Source organism: Rattus norvegicus, chromosome 13 (genome assembly GCF_036323735.1).
Source record: "Rattus norvegicus strain BN/NHsdMcwi chromosome 13, GRCr8, whole genome shotgun sequence".
Taxonomy (NCBI): Eukaryota; Metazoa; Chordata; class Mammalia; order Rodentia; family Muridae; genus Rattus; species Rattus norvegicus.
Window position 1 is genome coordinate 66,186,752 of NC_086031.1, and position 19,953 is coordinate 66,206,704.

Below are 19,953 nucleotides of genomic sequence, written 5' to 3' on the forward strand. Positions count from 1 at the left end.
AACACTGAATATCCAAACACACCAGAAAAGCAAGATTAGATTTAAAATCACATTTGCTCATGATGATGGAGGACTTTAAGAAAGACATAAAGAACTCCCTTAGAGAAATGCAGGAAAACACAAGTAAACAAGTAGAAGTCATTAGAGAGGAAACACAAAAATCCCTGAAAGAATTACAGGAAAACACAATCAAACAGGTGAAGGAATTGAAAATGAACACAGAAACAATAAAGAAAGCAAAAAGGGAGACAGTCCTGGATATAGAAAACCAAAGGAAGAGACAAGGAGTCGTAGATACAAGCATCACCCACAGAATACAAGAGATAGAAGAGAGAATCTCAGGAGCAGAAGATTCCATAGAAATCATAACACAACTGTCAAAGATAATGTAAAACGGAAAAAGCTACTGGTCCAAAACATACAGGAAATCCAGGACACAATGAGAAGATCAAACCTAAGGATAATAGGTATAGAAGAGAGTGAAGACTCCCAACTCAAAGGACCAGTAAATATCTTCAACAAAATCATAGAAGAAAACTTCCCTAACCTAAAGAAAGAGATGCCCATAAGCATACAAGAAGCCTACAGAACTCCAAATAGATTGGTCCAGAAAAGAAACTCCTCCCATCACGTAATAGTCAAAACACCAAATGCACAAAACAAAGAAAGAATATTAAAAGCAGTAAGGGAAAAAGGTCAAGTAATATATAAAGGCAGACCTATCAGACTTCTCACTAGAGACTATGAAAGCCACAAGATCCTGGACAGACCCTAAGAGAACACAAATGCCAGCCCAGGTTACTGTATCCAGCAAAACTCTCAATTAACATAGATGGAGAAACCAAGATATTCCATGACAAAACCAAATTTACACAATATCTTTCTACAAATCCAGCCCTACAAAGGATAATAAATGGTAAAGGCCAACACAAGGAGGCAAGCTACACCCTAGAAAAAGCAAAAAACTAATCATTTTGCAACAAAACAAAGAGAAGACAAGCACACAAACATAATCTTACCTCCAAATTCGAAGATAACAGGAAACAACAATCACTATCTCTCAACATCAATGGACTCAATTTCCTCCAAAAAAGACACAGATTAACAAACTGGATAGTAATGAGGACCCTGCATTTTGCTGCCTACAGGAAACACAACTCAGAGACAAAGACAGATACTACCTCAGAGTAAAAGACTGGAAAACAACTTTCCAAGCAAATGGTCTGAAGAAGCAAGCTGGAGTAGCCATTCTAATATCGAATAAAATCAATTTTCAACCAAAAGTCACCAAAAAAGATAAGGAAGGGGCTGCCGCTGCAGAGAGCCCGTGGGGAGCACCCCACGAGCGAACCTGAGCCTCGGGACCACAGGTAAGACCAAATTTTCTGCTGCAAGAAAGCTGCCTGGTGAGCTTGGGACACAGGAAAGCAGAATTTCTCTAGGACCGGGCACGGTCTGTGTTTACTGGAAGTCCCACACCCGCGGATCCCGGCCCGCAGCAGCTCTCTGCTCCCAGACCCGGTGAGAGAGAGACCCAACCGCCTGGTCAGGTGGGCACTCCTGAGGCTGCAGAGCGGAAGAGACCACCAACACTGCTCACCCCTGCCCACATCCCTGGCCCAAGAGGAAACTGTATAAGGCCTCTGGGCTCCCGTGGGGGAGGGCCCAGAAGCGGCAGGACCCCTGCGCCTGAGACACCGCCGGAACCTGAAAGAAACAGACCGGATAAACAGTTCTCTGCACCCAAATCCCGTGGGAGGGAGAGCTAAACCTTCAGAGAGGCAGACAAGCCTGGGAAACCAGAAGTGACTGCTCCCTGCACACACATCTCGGACGCCAGAGGAAAAAGCCAAAGACCATCTGGAACCCTGGTGCACTGAAGCTCCCGGAAGGGGCGGCACAGGTCTTCCTGGTTGCTGCCGCTGCAGAGAGCCCGTGGGCAGCACCCCACGAGCGAACCTGAGCCTCGGGACCACAGGTAAGACCAAATTTTCTGCTGCAAGAAAGCTGCCTGGTGAACTCAAGACACAGGCCCACAGGAACAGCTGAAGACCTGTAGAGAGGAAAAACTACACGCCAGAAAGCAGAACACTCTGTCCCCATAACTGACTGAAAGAGAGGAAAACAGGTCTACAGCACTCCTGTCACACAGGCTTATAGGACAGTCTAGCCACTGTCAGAAATAGCAGAACAAAGTAACACTAGAGATAATCTGATGGCGAGAGGCAAGCGCAGGAACCCAAGCAACAGAAACCAAGACTACATGCCATCATCGGAGCCCAATTCTCCCACCAAAACAAACATGGAATATCCAAACACACCAGAAAAGCAAGATCTAGTTACAAAATCATATTTGATCATGATGCTGGAGGACTTCAAGAAAGACATGAACACACTTAGGGAAGCACAGGAAAACATTAATAAACAAGTAAAAGCCTACAGAGAGGAATCGCAAAAATCCCTGAAAGAATTCCAGGAAAACACAATCAAACAGTTGAAGGAATTAAAAATGGAAATAGAAGCAATCAAGAAAGAACACATGGAAACAACCCTGGATATAGAAAACCAAAAGAAGAGACAAGGAGCTGTAGATACAAGCCTCACCAACAGAATTCAAGAGATGGAAGAGAGAATCTCAGGAGCAGAAGATTCCATAGAAATCATTGACTCAACTGTCAAAGATAATGTAAAGCGGAAAAGGCTACTGGTCCAAAACATACAGGAAATCCAGGACTCAATGAGAAGATCAAACCTAAGGATAATAGGTATAGAAGAGAGTGAAGACTCCCAGCTCAAAGGACCAGTAAACATCTTCAACAAAATCATAGAAGAAAACTTCCCTAACCTAAAAAAAGAGATACCCATAGACATACAAGAAGCCTACAGAACTCCAAATAGATTGGACCAGAAAAGAAACACCTCCCGTCACATAATTGTCAAAACACCAAACGCACAAAATAAAGAAAGAATATTAAAAGCAGTAAGGGAAAAAGGTCAAGTAACATATAAAGGGAGACCTATCAGAATCACACCAGACTTCTCGCCAGAAACTATGAAGGCCAGAAGATCCTGGACTGATGTCATACAGACCCTAAGAGAACACAAATGCCAGCCCAGGTTACTGTATCCAGCAAAACTCTCAATTAACATTGATGGAGAAACCAAGATATTCCATGACAAAACCAAATTTACACAATATCTTTCTACAAATCCAGCACTACAAAGGATAATAAATGGTAAAGCCCAACATAAGGAGGCAAGCTATACCCTAGAAGAAGCAAGAAACTAATCGTCTTGGCAACAAAACAAAGAGAATGAAAGCACACAAACATAACCTCACATCCAAATATGAATATAAAGGGAAGCAATAATCACTATTCCTTAATATCTCTCAATATCAATGGCCTCAACTCCCCAATAAAAAGACATAGATTAACAAACTGGATACGCAATGAGGACCCTGCATTCTGCTGCCTACAGGAAACACACCTCAGAGACAAAGACAGACACTACCTCAGAGTGAAAGGCTGGAAAACAACTTTCCAAGCTAATGGTCAGAAGAAGCAAGCTGGAGTAGCCATTCTAATATCAAATAAAATCAATTTCCAACTAAAAGTCATCAAAAAAGATAAGGAAGGACACTTCATATTCATCAAAGGAAAAATCCACCAAGATGAACTCTCAATCCTAAATATCTATGCCCCAAATACAAGGGCACCTACATACGTAAAAGAAACCTTACTAAAGCTCAAAACACACATTGCACCTCACACAATAATAGTGGGAGACTTCAACACCCCACTCTCATCAATGGACAGATCATGGAAACAGAAATTAAACAGTGATGTCGACAGACTAAGAGAAGTCATGAGCCAAATGGACTTAACGGATATTTATAGAACATTCTATCCTAAAGCAAAAGGATATACCTTCTTCTCAGCTCCTCATGGTACTTTCTCCAAAATTGACCATATAATTGGTCAAAAAACAGGCCTCAACAGGTACAGAAAGATAGAGATAATCCCATGCGTGCTATCGGACCACCACGGCCTAAAACTGGTCTTCAATAACAATAAGGGAAGAATGCCCACATATACGTGGAAATTGAACAATGCTCTACTCAATGATAACCTGGTCAAGGAAGAAATAAAGAAAGAAATTAAAAACTTTTTAGAATTTAATGAAAATGAAGATACAACATACCCAAACTTATGGGACACAATGAAAGCTGTGCTAAGAGGAAAACTCATAGCGCTGAGTGCCTGCAGAAAGAAACAGGAAAGAGCATATGTCAGCAGCTTGACAGCACATCTAAAAGCTCTAGAACAAAAAGAAGCAAATACACCCAGGAGGAGTAGAAGGCAGGAAATAATCAAACTCAGAGCTGAAATCAACCAAGTAGAAACAAAAAGGACCATAGAAAGAATCAACAGAACCAAAAGTTGGTTCTTTGAGAAAATCAACAAGATAGATAAACCCTTAGCCAGACTAACGAGAGGACACAGAGAGTGCGTCCAAATTAACAAAATTAGAAATGAAAAGGGAGACATAACTACAGATTCAGAGGAAATTCAAAAAATCATCAGATCTTACTATAAAAACCTATATTCAACAAAATTTGAAAATCTTCAGGAAATGGACAATTTCCTAGACAGATACCAGGTATCGAAGTTAAATCAGGAACAGATAAACCAGTTAAACAACCCCATAACTCCTAAGGAAATAGAAGCAGTCATTAAAGGTCTTCCAACCAAAAAGAGCCCAGGTCCAGACGGGTTTAGTGCAGAATTCTATCAAACCTTCATAGAAGACCTCATACCAATATTATCCAAACTATTCCACAAAATTGAAACAGATGGAGCACTACCGAATTCCTTCTACGAAGCCACAATTACTCTTATACCTAAACCACACAAAGACACAACAAAGAAAGAGAACTTCAGACCAATTTCCCTTATGAATATCGACGCAAAAATACTCAATAAAATTCTGGCAAACCGAATTCAAGAGCACATCAAAACAATCATCCACCATGATCAAGTAGGCTTCATCCCAGGCATGCAGGGATGGTTTAATATACGGAAAACCATCAACGTGATCCATCATATAAACAAACTGAAAGAACAAAACCACATGATCATTTCATTAGATGCTGAGAAAGCATTTGACAAAATTCAACACCCCTTCATGATAAAAGTCCTGGAAAGAATAGGAATTCAAGGCCCATACCTAAACATAGTAAAAGCCATATACAGCAAACCAGTTGCTAACATTAAACTAAATGGAGAGAAACTCGAAGCAATCCCACTAAAATCAGGGACTAGACAAGGCTGCCCACTCTCTCTCTACTTATTCAATATAGTTCTTGAAGTTCTAGCCAGAGCAATCAGACAACAAAAGGAGATCAAGGGGATACAGATCGGAAAAGAAGAAGTCAAAATATCACTATTTGCAGATGACATGATAGTATATTTAAGTGATCCCAAAAGTTCCACCAGAGAACTACTAAAGCTGATAAACAACTTCAGCAAAGTGGCTGGGTATAAAATTAACTCAAATAAATCAGTTGCCTTCCTCTATACAAAAGAGAAACAAGCCGAGAAAGAAATTAGGGAAACGACACCCTTCATAATAGACCCAAATAATATAAAGTACCTCGGTGTGACTTTAACCAAGCAAGTAAAAGATCTGTACAATAAGAACTTCAAGACACTGAGGAAAGAAATTGAAGAAGACCTCAGAAGATGGAAAGATCTCCCATGCTCATGGATTGGCAGGATTAATATAGTAAAAATGGCCATTTTACCAAAAGCAATCTACAGATTCAATGCAATCCCCATCAAAATACCAATCCAATTCTTCAAAGAGTTAGACAGAACAATTTGCAAATTCATCTGGAATAACAAAAAACCCAGGATAGCTAAAGCTATCCTCAACAATAAAAGGACTTCAGGGGGAATCACTATCCCTGAACTCAAGCAGTATTACAGAGCAATAGTGATAAAAACTGCATGGTATTGGTACAGAGACAGACAGATAGACCAATGGAATAGAATTGAAGACCCAGAAATGAACCCACACACCTATGGTCACTTGATTTTTGACAAAGGAGCCAAAACCATCCAATGGAAAAAAGATAGCATTTTCAGCAAATGGTGCTGGTTCAACTGGAGGGCAACATGTAGAAGAATGCAGATCGATCCATGCTTATCACCCTGTACAAAGCTTAAGTCCAAGTGGATCAAGGACCTCCACATCAAACCAGACACACTCAAACTAATAGAAGAAAAACTAGGGAAGCATCTGGAACACATGGGCACTGGAAAAAATTTCCTGAACAAAACACCAATGGCTTATGCTCTAAGATCAAGAATCGACAAATGGGATCTCATAAAACTGCAAAGCTTCTGTAAGGCAAAGGACGCGGTGGTTAGGACAAAACGGCAACCAACAGATTGGGAAAAGATCTTTACCAATCCTACAACAGATAGAGGCCTTATATCCAAAATATACAAAGAACTCAAGAAGTTAGACCGCAGGGAAACAAATAACCCTATTAAAAAATGGGGTTCAGAGCTAAACAAAGAATTCACAGCTGAGGAATGCCGAATGGCTGAGAAACACCTAAAGAAATGTTCAACATCTTTAGTCATAAGGGAAATGCAAATCAAAACAACCCTGAGATTTCACCTCACACCAGTGAGAATGGCTAAGATCAAAAACTCAGGTGACAGCAGATGCTGGCGAGGATGTGGAGAAAGAGGAACACTCCTCCATTGTTGGTGGGATTGCAGACTGGTAAAACCATTCTGGAAATCAGTCTGGAGGTTCCTCAGAAAATTGGACATTGAACTGCCTGAGGATCCAGCTATACCTCTCTTGGGCATATACCCAAAAGATGCCTCAACATATAAAAGAGACACGTGCTCCACTATGTTCATCGCAGCCTTATTTATAATAGCCAGAAAATGGAAAGAACCCAGATGCCCTTCAACAGAGGAATGGATACAGAAAATGTGGTACATCTACACAATGGAATATTACTCAGCTATCAAAAACAACGAGTCTATGAAATTCGTAGGCAAATGGTTGGAACTGGAAAATATCATCCTGAGTGAGCTAACCCAATCACAGAAAGACATACATGGTATGCACTCATTGATAAGTGGCTATTAGCCCAAATGCTTGAATTACCCTAGATCCCTAGAACAAACGAAACTCAAGACGGATGATCAAAATGTGAATGCTTCACTCCTTCTTTAAATGAGGAAAAAGAATACCCTTGGCTGGGAAGGGAGAGGCAAAGATTAAAACAGAGACTGAAGGAACACCCATTCAGAGCCTGCCCCACAGGTGGCCCATACATATACAGCCACCCAATTGGACAAGATGGATGAAGCAAAGAAGTGCAGACCGACAGGAGCCGGATGTAGATCGCTCCTGAGAGACACAGCCAGAATACAGCAAATACAGAGGCGAATGCCAGCAGCAAACCACTGAGCTGAGAATAGGTCCCCCGTTGAAGGAATCAGAGAAAGAACTGGAAGAGCTTGAAGAGGCTCGAGACCCCAAAAGTACAACAATGTCAAGCAACCAGAGCTTCCAGGGACTAAGCCACTACCTAAAGACTATATATGGACTGACCCTGGACTCTGACCCCATAGGTAGCAATGAATATCCTAGTAAGAGCACCAGTGGAAGGGGAAGCCCTGGGTCCTGCTAAGACTGAACCCCCAGTGAACTAGACTATGGGGGGAGGGCGGCAATGGGGGGAGGGTTGGGAGGGGAACACCCATAAGGAAGGGGAGGGGGGAGGGGGATTTTGCCCGGAAACCGGGAAAGGGAATAACACTTGAAATGTATATAAGAAATACTCAAGTTAATAAAAAAAAAAAAAAAAGATAAGGAAGGACACTTCACATTCATCAAAGGAAAAATCCACCAAGATGAACTCTCAATCCTAAATATCTATGCTCCAAATACAAGGGCACCTACATACATAAAAGGAAGCTTACTAAAGCTCAAAGCACACATTGCACCTCACACAATAATAGTAGGAGATTTCAACACCCCACTCTCATCAATGGATAGATCATGGAAACAGAAATTAAACAGAGACAGAGAGAGACTAACAAAAGTCATGAACCAAATGGACCTAACAGATATTTATAAAACATTCCATCCCCAAACAAAAGGATACACCTTCTTCTCACCACCTCATGGTACTTTCTCCAAAATTATCCATATAATTGGTCATAAAACAGTCCTCAACAGATACAGAAAGATAGAAATAATCCGGTGCGTCCTATCAGACCAGCTAAAGCTGGTCTTCAATAATAATAAGGAAAGAATGCCCACATATACATGGAAGTTGAACAATGCTCTACTCAGTGATAATCTGGTAAAGGAAGAAATAAAGAAAGAAATTAAAGACTCCTTAGAATTTAATGAAAATGAAGGTACAACATACCCAAACTTATGGGACACAATGAAAGCTGTGCTAAGAGGAAAACTCATAGCTCTGAGTGCCTGCAGAAAGAAACAGGAGAGAGCATATATCAGCAGCTTGACAGCACACATAAAAGCGCTAGAACAAAAATACACCCAGGAGGAGTAGAAGGCAGGGAATAATCAAACTCAGAACTGAAATCAACCGAGTCAAAACAAAAAGGACTATACAAAGAATCAACAGAAACAAAAGCTGGTTCTTTGAGAAAATCAACAAGATAGATAAACCCTTAGCCCGACTAACCATAGGACACAGAGAGTGTGTCCAAATTAACAAAATCAGAAATGAAAAGGGAGACATAACAACAGAATCAGAGAAAATTAAAAAAATCATCAGATCCTACTACAAAAGTCTATATTCAACAAAACTTGAAAATTCTGGAGGAAATGGATAATTTCCTAGACAGATACCAGGTACTGAAGTTAAATCAGGAGGAAATGGATAATTTCCTAGACAGATACCAGGTACTGAAGTTAAATCAGGAACAGACAAGCCATTTTAACAATCCCATAACTCCTAAAGAAATAGAAGCAGTCATTAAAAACCAAAAAGAGCCCAGGTCCAGATGGGTTCACTGCAGAATTCTATCAGACCTTCATAGAAGACCTCATACCAATACTATCCAAACTATTCCACAAACTTGAAACAGATGGAGCGCTACTGAATTCCTTCTATGAAGCCACAATTACTCTTATACCTAAACCACACAAAGACCCAACAAAGAAATTTCCTTTAGAATATCGATGCAAAAATATTGCGAACTGAATCCAAGAACACATCAAAACAATCATCCATCACGATGAAGTAGGCTTCATCCCAGGTATGCAGGGATGGTTTAATATACGGAAAATCATCAACATAATCCACTATATAAACAAACTGAAAGATAAAAACCACATGATCATTTCATTAGATGCTGAGAAAGCATTTGACAAAATTCAACACCCCTTCATGATAAAAGTCCTGGAAAGAACAGGAATTCAAGGCCCATTCCTAAACATAGTAAAAGCCATATACAGCAAACCAGTAGCTAACATTAAACTAAATGGAGAGAAACTTGAAGAAATCCCACTAAAATCAGGGACTAGACAAGGCTGTCACTCTCTCCCTACTTATTCAATATAGTGTTTGAAGTCCTAGCCAGAGCAATCAGACAACAAAAGGAGGTCAAAGGGATACAGATTGGAAAGGAAGAAGTCAAAATATCACTATTTGTAGATGATATGATAGTATAGTTAAGCGATCCCAAAAGTTCCACCAGAGAACTACTAAACCTGATAAACACCTTCAGCAAAGTGGCTGGGTATAAAATTAACTCAAATAAATCAGTAGCCTTCCTCTACACAAAAGACAAACAAGCTGAGAAAGAAATTAGGGAAACCACACCCTTCATAATAGACCCAAATAATATAAAATACATCAGTGTGACTTTAACCAAGCAAGTGAAAGATCTGTATGATAAGAACTTCAAGCTTCTGAAGAAAGAAATTGAAGAAGATCTCAGAAGATGGAAAGATCTCCCATGCTCATGGACTGGCAGGATTAATACAGTAAAAATGGTCATTTTGCCAAAAGAGATCTACAGATTCAATGCAATCCCCATCAAAATACCAATCCAATTCTTCAGAGAGTTAGACAGAACAATTTGCAAATTCATCTGGAATAACAAAAAACCCAGGATAGCTAAAACTATCCTCAACAATAAAAGGACTTCTTGGGGAATCACTATCCCTGAACTCAAGCAGTATTACAGAGGAATAGTGATAAAAACTGCTTGGTATTGGTACAGAGACAGATAGATAGACTGGTGGAATAGAATTGAAGACCCAGAAATGAACCCACACACCTATGGTCACTTGATTTTTGACAAAGAAGCCAAAACCATCCAATGGAAAAAAGATAGCATTTTCAGCAAATGGTGCTGGTTCAACTGGAGGTCAGCATGTAGAAGAATGCAGATCGATCCATGCTTATCACCCTGTACAAAGCTTAAGTCCAAGTGGATCAAGGACCTCCGTATCAAACCAGATACACTCAAACTAACAGAAGAAAAAGTGGGGAAGCATCTCAAACACATGGGCACTGGAGAAAACTTCCTGAACAAAACACCAATGGCTTATGCTCTAAGATCAAGAATCGACAAATGGGATCTTAATAAAGCTACAAAGCTTCTGTAAGGCAAAGGACACTGTTGTTAGGACAAAACGGCAACCAACAGATTGGGAAAAGATCTTTACCAATCCTACAACTGATAGGGGGCTTATATCCAAAATATACAAAGAACTCACAAAGTTAGACTGCAGGGAGACAAATAACCCTATTAAAAATGGGGTTCAGGGGGCTGGGGATTTAGCTCAGTGGTAGAGCGCTTACCTAGGAAGCGCAAGGCCCTGGGTTCGGTCCCCAGCTCCGAAAAAAAGAACCAAAAAAATGGGGTTCAGAGCTAAACAAAGAATTCACAGCTGAGGAATATCGAATGGCTGAGAAGCACCTAAAGAAATATTCAAGGGGTTGGGGATTTAGCTCAGTGGTAGAGCACTTGCCTAGCAAGTGCAAGGCCCTGGGTTCAGTCCCCAGCTCCGGAAAAAAAAAAAAAGAAGAAGAAATGTTCAACATCTTTAATCATAAGGGAAATGCAAATCAAAACAACCCTGAGATTCCACTTAACACCAGTCAGAATGGCTAAGATCAAAAACTCCGGGGATAGCAGATGCTGGCGAGGATGTGGAGAAAGAGGAACACTCTTCCATTGTTGGTGGGATTGCAGACTGGTACAACCATTCTGGAAATCAGTCTAGAGGTTCCTTAGAAAATCAGACATTGCACTACCTGAGGACCCAGCTATAACTCTCTTGGGCATATACCCAAAAGATGCTCCAACATACAACAAAGACACGTGCTCCACTATGTTCATATCAGCCTTATTTATAATAGCCAAGAGCTGGAAAGAACTGAAATGCCCTTCAACAGAGGAATGGATACAGAAAATGTCGTACATCTACACAATGGAATACTACTCAACTATTAAAAACAATGACTTTATGAAATTCATAGGCAAATGGATGGAACTGGAAAATATCATCCTGAGTGAGGTAACCCAATCACAGAAAAATGCACATGGTATGCACTCATTGATAAATGGCTATTAGCCTAAATGCTCGAATTTCCCAAGATGCACAGAACACATGAAACTGTAGAAGGATGACCAAAATGCGGATGCTTCACTCCTTCTTTAAAAAGAGAACAAGAATACCCTTGGGAGGGTAGAGGGAGGCAAAGTTTAGAACAGAGGCTGAAGGAACAGCCATTCAGAGCCTGCCTCACGTGTGACCCATACATATACAGCCACCAAACTAGGTAAGATAGATGAAGCAAAGAGGTGCAGGCTGACAGGAACCGGATTTATATCTCTCCTGAGAGACACAGCCGGAATATGGCAAATACATAGGCGAATGCCAGCAGCAAACCACTGAACTGAGAACGGGACCCCTGTTGAAGGAATCAGAGAAAGGACTGGAAGAGCTTGAAGGGGCTCGAGACCACATATGAACAACAATGCCAAGCAACCAGAGCTTCCAGGGACTAAGCCACTACCTAAAGACTATACATGGACTGACCCTGGACTCTGACCTCATAGGTAGCAATGAATATCCTAGTAAGAGCACCAGTGGAAGGGGAAGCTCTTGGTCCTGCTAAGACTGAACCCCCAGTGAACTAGACTGTGGGGGGGAGGGCGGCAATGGGGGGAGCATGGGGAGGGGAACACCCACCTAGAAGGGGAGGGAGTGTAGTTAGGGGGATGTTGGCCTGGAAACCGCGAAAGGAAATACCATTTGAAATGTAAATAAAAAATACCCAATTTAATAAAGATGGGGAAAAAAAGAATCTTTTGATTCTTAAATGATTTTTTCCTTAAAAACACATATAATGTACGTGGCCTGTGTCCTCTCAAGACCCCAGTTCCGGCAGAGAGGGACGTAGTGAAGTCATTCCGCTGCACCATGTAAGCAAAACATGTGTGCTTTCTGAGAGGAGGGGATGGTTTCAGATAAGGAGATTCGAGCCGCTGTCCTCGAAGGGAAAGCAAGACTTTGATAAACAGAGAACGAAACATTCCAGGCAGAAGCCAAACGGGCAGATGAGCAGAGACTGACTGCTGGGTGTACTTGGGGAGTCGCCAGTGGTCTGAGATGAACAAGCTATGATAATATAAGACAAGAAGGTTATCGTCACTGCACCGCGTGGGTCTTATCAGACACAGGGCCGGGGACGAGGCTTTTACACTGTAAAGCCCATCAAGTTTTGAAGAAAGGACACTCCGTTTCTTTGTTTGCAAAGACGGCTGAATCTGAGATGTCCTTCAGTAAGGAAGCCAGCAGTTACGTGCAGTGCTAACCTACATCCAACATGCAGTGTCTTGCTTCCCTAATTAGCTTCAAGGCTATCCTTCCTTCTGCCTCCGTACTGTTTTGGGTAAGAATGAAAACGATCTCAACCAAGCCATTGCACTAATTCTTGACCCTGCATCAGATTTCGTTACTCACCCTGGCTTGTCAGTTAAACTGTAAATTGGCAGATTAGTAATGATGTACAAGACGCCCCCTATTCATCAACAGCATCCTAACTCCTTTCCTGAGCCTCCCTTATAGAGGGGGAAGCTGTTTGACCGAGTGCAGAAGGCTCGGGCCAGTGATCTATAAGTAGAAACCACGTGTGCCTGTTTGGAGCCCAGGAAGTTAAAGAGCTGGTGCACCTCCCCCAGCTTCTCTATTTCTTCACCTACTCTCAAAATTTTGGATCGGAAGCCATTATCCCCAATTGGAAGGAAGTCTGTCTGACCTACGCTGACATCTATAAGAGTAAGAAATACAATTTCAGCTAAGTGGTGGTGGCGCCAAATGCCTTAATCCCAGCACTTAGGAGGCAGAGGCAGGTGGATCTCTGAGTTCAAGGCCAGAGTGACTTCCAGGACAGCCAGGACTACACAGAGAAACACCGAAAAGAATTTTTTTTTAACCAATTCACTAGAATTTTATAGTTTATCTGTTACATAGGCACAGCTATGAAGAGCTTCAGTCACAGTCGTCCATACTAGTTGGGCCGTCTTGAAAAACACCCTACAAATTTATCTAAACTTTAGAACCAATGAAACTAAAGTTCAGAGTGTGGCCACCGGCTTGCCCAAGAAAACCGCCTGTAAAGAGTAGAGAAGGGGGGTTGGGGATTTAGCTCAGTGGTAGAACACTTGCCTAGCAAGCGCCAAGGCCCTGGGTTCGGTCCCCAGCTCCAGAAAAAAGAAAAAAGAAAAAAAAAGAGTGGAGAAGGGGTTGTTTCAGACACAAACCCCATTGTCTATAGTAACTTTTGCAGCCTATCTGATGACTAATGCCTTCATCACCTCAACAACTCGACAAAAGTAGGACAGTGACAGAACTATCTAAATAGTTCGTTTATTTAGACCTTTGGTCATGACTCAGTAGCAAACACTTATCGTTGTTGAGTGATTTTGATTTGAACTGATCCCTGCCTCATGGGAGGGCAGCAGTCTAGCTGGCCTTTTCTCTTAAAATTTCTTTCGACATTGTTCATCATCAGCCCTGCGACCATTATTGAAGCTCGATACATCCAACTTTATGATGTAACATATATTAAAAAGGCAAGGGAAAATTAAATTAGATGGAGTGCTTGGCTTCCCCGCTCCTGCTGCTCATTCTTCATTTAAATTCATAAGTCTCTTTTCTCCGTGACAGGGTAATCATCTCCACGGCAACTAACTATTATATCACAAAGGACGCTGCCTGGGAGTGAGAACCCGTCAGCGGGAGCTGAGCAACACTTAAGCAACAGAGACCCTATTTTCACACAAATATCTCTAATTATGATACGCGAAGGAAGAAATACATCGTTCCATCTCCCATGACCCCGCCCCCATCGTGCAGGCAGAACTCTTTCCAAGTAGTGTTTCACCAAAAACGCCGTGCTTTCGGCTGAGAGTGTGTCTAGGAAACGCACATCCCTAGGTTAGAGACAATGTCACCTGCCATTACCGAGGCAAATGTGTGTCTAGACTGAAAAGCAGGCGCTAAATTAAGCTCACACATGTACTACATGATTGATAATACAAGGCAGGCAGGATCTGTGGGCTACTGGTGGCTAATAGCCTCCCCCAAAGCTAACAACCAACACGGATCTCTTTGAGAGTGAAAGGAAGGTATAGAAACCATCAGTGAGCCAGGGGTTTAATGGGTCTCAGCCTTTGACAGCACCAGGCTGGCCTTGAACACATAATCCACCTGCCTCAGCCTTCCAAGTACTGAGATTACAAGCCTGGACTGCAACATCCAGCACTGGATAGTAGTTCTTCTGGCCATGGGAACTTTCTCTAGGGGATTCAAAACAATGCATGCTAGGGACAAAGTCCAGCAGAGGGGTGGTGGCTATCAGACGGTGCCAGAGAATTGCCTTTTTTTTTTTTTTTTTTACAACGGTTTAATGGAAGTTAAGGTCAAATAACATTTATAACCTGTGGTACATGTCTTTCTTTTCAGTGCTAGAGCTTTTCCCAGGGTCTTGTACTTTCTGGGCAGGCATTTTATTACCAAGTCACATCCTTGTCATGCCTGAAGAATCTGAATCTTGCTTCACTCCTTGGGTCATGATATGCACATTACGGGAAGGTATGTCTCATTTCCGAGCATCCTTAGTTTGGGCTAATCCTTACCCCTATCACCACTTAACCTCTACAAGCTCAGAACCCATTCCTTGGCTTCCTAGAGCTTATCTCTACTGTTGCTCTAAGGGCTCTACTCTGCCTTCTCTAAAGGCGCCTTCCTAGCTTCCTGGCTTCCTAAGCTGTACACGTAAACCTAAAAAATTGAGGTTGACATCCACATGTAAGAAAGATATGCAGCGTTTATGACCTTGAGTTCCTGATCCTCCTGCTTCAGAGTCTGTGTACTGGGGTCATAGGCCTGTGCCAGCATGCCTGGGTGAGTAGAAACATTTTAACTGACAGTTAGATGCCATCCAAGGTGAGGGAAATAGTCTATGACAATCATCCTTACACCTTTCCTGTGTGAGATTTATATACATCCTTACACCTGCATCTTTTAAGCACTGAATATGTCTATAGGTGGGGACCCCTTCATTTGGAAATACTGCTGGTTGTTCAGATAATTAAGATGTTAAAATTAAAAACAATTTTTGAGGGGGCTGGAGAGGTGCCTCAGGGGTTAAGAGTATGTCCTGCTCTTGCAGAGGACCTGAGTTCAGTTCCCAGCATCCATGTCAACATATATACACATAATTAAAAATTTCTTTTACAGATATCCATGGCTGGCCTTGAACTCCTGTCCTTCTTTCTTGGACGTTCTGAGTGCTGGAATTCTAGTCATGCATCATCATGTCATGATGTCTGCCTGAAAAAAAATTATTAAACTTTCCAACTGAAAAGTTGCAATCATACTCCAAGCGATAGTACAAAGAGAATGCTTTCTTGATTCTATCTCCTGGGTTCTATCTCCATTTCCTATCATACACACACGCACGCACGCGCACACACACACACACACACACACACACACACACACACTACTATTTCTTGAAATCTCTTTCCAGATGGGCACTGGGACATTGTGATTATTCCCGATCTCATGGCAAACTGTCAAAAGCTCAACAATTGGCCAGATCACTGGTGTCCCAGCAGCCTTTGCTCTTCTCACTTGCTGCTAGTGTCTAATTCAATAAAGGATGTTACCGTAATTCACTGTGATTCATTTACATATTTCATTTTAACCACAGATTCAGAGCTACACTGAAAATGTTAACCAAAGTCAGTGAATTGTCACACACCTAAGACCACAATACTCAGGAGGCAGAAACTGGCCTAGTCTTGGTATTGAGAGCTAGGTCATCAGTGGCTCATAGCAAGACAGTGTCTTGAAAATTAAACAATCGGGTTGGGGATTTAGCTCAGTGGTAGAGCGCTTGCCTAGGAAGCGCAAGGCCCTGGGTTCGGTCCCCAGCTCCGAAAAAAAGAACCAAAAAAAAAAAAAATTAAACAATCAGCCAGGATGTAGAAGCTCACACCTTTGATCCCAACATTCAGGACCCAGAGGCAGATGGATCTCTGAGTTCTAGGCTAGCCTGGTCTACAGAGTAAGTTCCAGGACAGCCAGGGCTACACAGAAAAACCCTGTCTCGAAAAACACAACAGCAACAAAGGAAGGAAGGAAGGAAGAAAGGAAGGGAGGAAGGAAAGATTGAAGGAGGGAGCAAGAGAAAGAAGGAAGGAGGGAGGAAGGGAGGGAAGAAAGGAAAATAATCAACAGTAACAACAAAATTAAGCCAGCACGACATGATGGGACATGACAATAGTGAACACTCAGATGTCTGAGGCCTGCCTGGACCTCACAGGGACTTTGTCTCAAAATTAAAAACCTATTCAGTCTCTGGAATTTATTTAGTGTAGGTTGGCAGCACTATTCTGCTAAACACCATGGCTCTATCTATTTGGAGATTTTTTTTTAAAATTAAAAGTTAAGCATTAAAATTTTTCATTGCAATTATTAGTGTGTTTTTGTATGTGTGATGTGTGTGCGTGTGCGTGCGTGCGTGCGTGTGTGTGTGTGTGTGTGTGTGTGTGTGTGTGTGTGTACACTTGCACGGGCCATGGCACATGTCTAGAACTCACAGACCAACTTGAAGAAACAGGTACTTTCCTTCCCTGTGGATCTGAGGATCAAACTTAGGTCTTCAGACTTGGCAGCAAGCATCTTTACCTACTGGGCCATCTCAATGCCTCTGTTTGGAGATTTTCTTTTGAAAAAAATTATTTATTACTTAAAGCAGTTTTTAAATTTAAATATATTTTGATCATATTCTTTCCATTCTCCCAAGTCCTATTTGAACATTTGTTACTTGATTCTCCTCTTTTAGCTTCTGAGTATAGGGGTCACAGACCTATGTCAGTGTGCTTGGGTAAATAGTTTTTTGTTTTGTTTTGTTTTTTTTTTTTTTTTCCGGAGCTGGGGACCGAACCCAGGGCCTTGCACTTGCTAGGCAAGCGCTCTACCACTGAGCTAAATCCCCAACCGGTAAATAGTTTTATTATATCTAAGTCTAATATAATCCATATGTAAAGTTCTTTTATGGGGGAGGAGAAAGGAGCTATTATTTTTAAACTTCTTTATAGACAGGATGTCATCAAATGTTCTTGTCTATGGCCCTGGGGATGGGCATGTGTGGGTCTTGATAGGAAGTAACCAGAGTGTAGCTAATTTAAATTTAGATTTAGGAAGTAAAGAAGCTATAAATGTGCAAACATACCTTATGATAGTAACTTTAAAAAAAGAGGGGTTTGGGCACACCTTTAGTTCTAACACTCAGGAGTCAGAAGCAGGCAGATCTCTGTGAGTTCCAGGCCAGCATGAGCTACTTAATGAGATCCTGTCGCAAAAATAAATAGCTTTCCCAAAACATTTGTGTGTATTTGGCTCCATGTGTTGGGTGAAACAAATACTTCAGGAAATATGTAAAGCTCCTCTCGAACACAAATAAGATGACTCTTCAAAGGATTCTCGAAAGTATTTAAATTGCTTAAAACTAGAAGGTCAAATTTTGTAAGTAAGTCCAATGCAATCTCATTTGTCTACTATCCTAATATTTTTTTAAAAAAAGATTTACTTTATTTATTATATAGAAGTACACTGTCGCTGTCTTCAGACACACCAGAAGAAGGGCATCAGATCTCATTATAGATGGTTGTGAGCCACCATGTGGTTGCTGGGAATTGAACTCAGGACCTCTGGAAGAGCAGTCAGCGCTCTTAATCACTGAGCCATCTCTCTAGGCCCCACAGTTTTTTTTTATCACATTTATTTATCCATTAATAAATATTGGGGGGCAGATATGTGACATGGTGTGGGTGTGGCTGTCTGAGGACAACTTGTGGGAGTTGGTTCCCTCCATCTACCTTGTGGGTCCGAGGGATTGAACACAGGTTGTCAGGCCTGGCATAAAGATAACACACTGAGCCATCTTGCCAGTCCCCAACCTCTGTCCTGTTAAGTGGCTCAGGCTGGCCTCCAATTGCAGTCTTTCTTCCTCAGTATCCCTCATGCCAGAGTGGCAGGTGAGTACCACTACGCCTGGCTTCCTAGCTGCTTAATTTGGGGTAGAGACCATTATTAACTTCTTTTCAGCCTGATGTCCCAAACAGGAAAATGGTCTACTAAAGATGTTTAGACTCACCTTGTGGCCTGGCTGTAAGGCTTAAGGGAGACCATCTATCTGGAACGACAAGGCATCACAGAGGCTAATAAGTGTTACTTATCTCGTTATTAAGCGTATTCTCGGCAGACAGGCTGGTGACCCATATCTGCTAATTATCCAGCTAGCATGGCCTCATCATAAGCTGACCTCCCAGTGATTTAATTTGTTTAGTTACTACAAGCTGTCATTCTCGTTGGGGGTACCATGAGGTGTGAAATAAACAACCTGTAGCTTGTTATTTCCTACTAATGCTGATGCAAACCAGTCTCCAGAAGATTAAAGAAAAAGGAAGATAAAAGGTCAAAAGGTCAAAAGGTCACTGGAATACGGAGTAACTTTTGGAGGATTTAGAGAGAATAAATCATTTCAAGACTGACGTTGATTTGAAAATGAGAAACAGTATTAGATACCACCAGAGAATCTTGTACCTTGAATAGACACAGTTTGATACTAAAACCTTGAATCTATTCTGATTGACACTCTCATACCAGATTAATTGGCTAGGTGATTTTATTTATATGTATTTTATGCTGAAAAAATGAAGTTATCCAAGTGCTTCTCTTTAAAAGCATTTCTTTGTCTTCATCATTTGTATGTGTGCCTGCCCATGTGTATGTGTACGGAATCAGGAGTACATGTGTGTGTGAGTACCTGTGTATATGTATGTGAGGTGTATGTGTGTGGACAAGCACATCATGGTGTATATGCAGAGGTCAGAAGACAACTTTGTGGAACTTGCTCTCTTTCCAAGGATCAAAGTTGGTTATTGGTTCTTCCCCAACTGAGTCATGCCGGTAGCCCCAGCTGTTCCTTTTAGGAAGAGTTTATTGAGAACACTGTACAAGGGTCATAAGCTGGACCCAAAGTAGCGCACTGCCTGTAATATTGGACTTTTTTTTCCTTTGAAGACAGACTGGGTCAAGCTGGTCTTGAACTCCCGATGTAACTGAGCTGCCCTTGAACCTCTGACCCTCTTGCCTGTATCTTCCAAGTGCTTAGATTTTAAGCAGGTACCACCATGCCCAGTTTATGTGATTCTGGGGTTCGATCCCAGGGCCTTGTGTATACCGGGCAAGCACTCTACCAACTGAGCTACAGTTGCAGCTCCTTAATCGCTCTGGCGTGCGAAACTTAGCTTTTCAAGTTTCCAGAGATGAGTACCCTTCATTAAG

At 41.7% G+C, this 19,953-nt stretch overlaps 1 long non-coding RNA gene across 1 annotated transcript; it reads left to right on the top strand.

Moving 5' to 3' along the window:
• Window positions 1–12,469: 12,469 nt before the first annotated feature.
• On the top strand, window positions 12,470–16,270 carry LOC134481627 (uncharacterized). Its single transcript, XR_010057331.1, has 3 exons — window positions 12,470–13,368; window positions 15,058–15,186; window positions 15,835–16,270. It is a non-coding gene; the product is annotated as an uncharacterized LOC134481627 (long non-coding RNA).
• Window positions 16,271–19,953: the final 3,683 nt, after the last annotated feature.